Here is a 2,521-nt window from a genome sequence, read left to right as displayed (position 1 = left end):
GATGGCATCCACCAGAAATAATGCTGTTAGTTTGGTATATGAACTTATTTTTTTGTAAAAGTGATGTTTTTCTCAGCGGCCCAATTTACCTTAACCCACTGAGGTAAAATGGGCCATCCTCTGTGTCACTCACAAACACACATACACATGTGTGTGAGGGTGTGTGTGTGTGTGTGTGTGTGCACATACACATTCGCCCACACACTCGCACACCAACCAACACGCACACATGCACGGACACAAACACACGTACACACACACACACACACGCACCCAGTAATAATGGTGTTCGATATTTTATTTACAGTGAGTATGGCAAATGCGAATGAGGAAAGAGGATTACATTTGAGTTAGAAAATTAAACTGCCATCTTTGTTTTGTCCATAATAGCCCATGATATAGTCAGCAGCTATGGACAATAGTGATAGTAGGCGGCAGGTTTTGACAATATAGAAGAAAGCATAACACAAAAAAGACAATCTTGCATAGATAAGCATATTCAATGTTTAATCATGAGGTTTCACACCATTAATTACAGAAAACAAAATGAATAAAATGCATCCAAACAGATGATTTATGGATGAATCAATGAGGCTGATGGAAGTGAAACCAGTGTCAGTCTCCCATCTGCCCTCTGACCTTTGACCTCTGGGTGGGGGGGGGGGGGGGGGGGGGGGGGGGGCTGTTACCCAACTGAGCGCACAACAACAAAGCGGGTTCTTCTGGTTCTGGACATCCATTTTCCACCTCTGCTTTCTTGAAGGAACACACAGACATTTTAGGAAATCCAATCCGCCAGTTTAAGATTTTTAACACCGTAACTCCACATATTATTTTCTCAGTTTATCTCCATAACCTTGTAACCTCCTCCGTTGGGATTTTAACTCATTTATCAATTCAATTTTATTTATAGTACAAATTCATAACAAGACTTTACAGATAGAGTCTACAACACTATATTTTACAAGGACCCAACAGATCTAGTAGTTGGGAAAAACTCCCTTTTTAGGAAGAAACCTCGGTCAGGCTCCTATATATAAAGGTAAAGGTGCTTTATTGTCACACACACATACAAGTCGCAAAATTCATTATCTGCATTTGACCCCTCCCTCAATGGAGCGGTGGGCAGCCATTTATTCCACTTATTATTCCACTTGTTTAGTATTTATTTGTCATTCTCATACTCATATCTCACTCATCACTTATTATTTATTATTTACTATTTACTCATCATTCCCATTGTCACATCTCACTTATTATATCTTTAAAGTTTCTTGAACAAACTCTTTTGTTCATGAATTGATACTAAATAAAAAAAAACTAAGATTAAAAAAAATATAACAAAAAAAATAAAAAATCCAAAAAACTACTAAAAAACAAAATAATATAAAAAAAAAATAAAAAAAAAAACTAAATAAAAATATAAAAAAAAAAAAATTAATAGAAAAAAAACAAACAAAAATAACATAAACAAATAAAATAAAAAAAGATAAAATACTAAAAAAAATCTAAAACAGAAAATAAAAATATAAAATATAACTAGAAACAAATAAATATAAAAAAAAATATACGAAAAACCAAAATTACTATGATCAAAAATAATAAAAATAAAATAATAAAAAAAAAAAAATAAAATAAATAAATAAAGAACAACAAAATTACTAAAATAAAAAAGAAGCAAAAATCTAAATGATTACAAATAATTATAATAAAAAAAAAAAATAAAAGTAAAATAAAAAAAAAAAAAATAAACCAAAAACAATATAAATACTAAAAAAAAAAATAATATCAACATAATAAAAACATATAAAAATAAAAAATAAAAATAAAAAATATATAAATAAAAGAATGATTAATAAAAAAAAAAATAAAAAAACAATAAAATACAAAAAAACTCTACAAGATAATAATAAAAGATAGAATAAACTAAAAAATAATAAAAAAAAATAAAGAATAAAAAAAAATTACTAACGAAAAAACTAATAAACAAAAAATAAATATAAAAATATAAAAAAAAATAAAATCTACTAAATATACTAAGTTAACTAAAAAAAAAAAAATAAAACTGAATTAAAATAATAGTAAAAAAAAAATAATAAAATAATAAAATAATAAAAAAAATAAATACAAACAAGAATAAAAAAAAATTAAACTAAAAATCTATAGTAAAAAAAAGAAAATAAAAACTAATTTAAATAACTAAAAATAATTATAAAATAATAATACTATAGAAACTAACTAAAAAATAATAAAAAATAACAAAAAAAAAGAAGTAAAATAATACCTAAGGTAAAATAAAACTAAATGGGATACAAAAAGTATAAAAAAAGATAAATATAAAAATAAAATAAATAAAAAAAAAAGAAAATCCAAATAACAGAAAATACTAAAAAAAAAAAAAACAAAAAAAAAAAATAATAATAAATAAAAAAAAACTAAATAAGAAAACAGACCAAATACTAAAAAAAAAAAATACATAAAAAAAAAAAATCTAAAAAATATTACTATATTAAAAAGATAA

The sequence above is a fragment of the Etheostoma spectabile genome, chromosome 8, assembly GCF_008692095.1.
Source record: "Etheostoma spectabile isolate EspeVRDwgs_2016 chromosome 8, UIUC_Espe_1.0, whole genome shotgun sequence".
NCBI classification, from domain to species: domain Eukaryota; kingdom Metazoa; phylum Chordata; class Actinopteri; order Perciformes; family Percidae; genus Etheostoma; species Etheostoma spectabile.
This window is presented reverse-complemented; position numbering follows the sequence as displayed.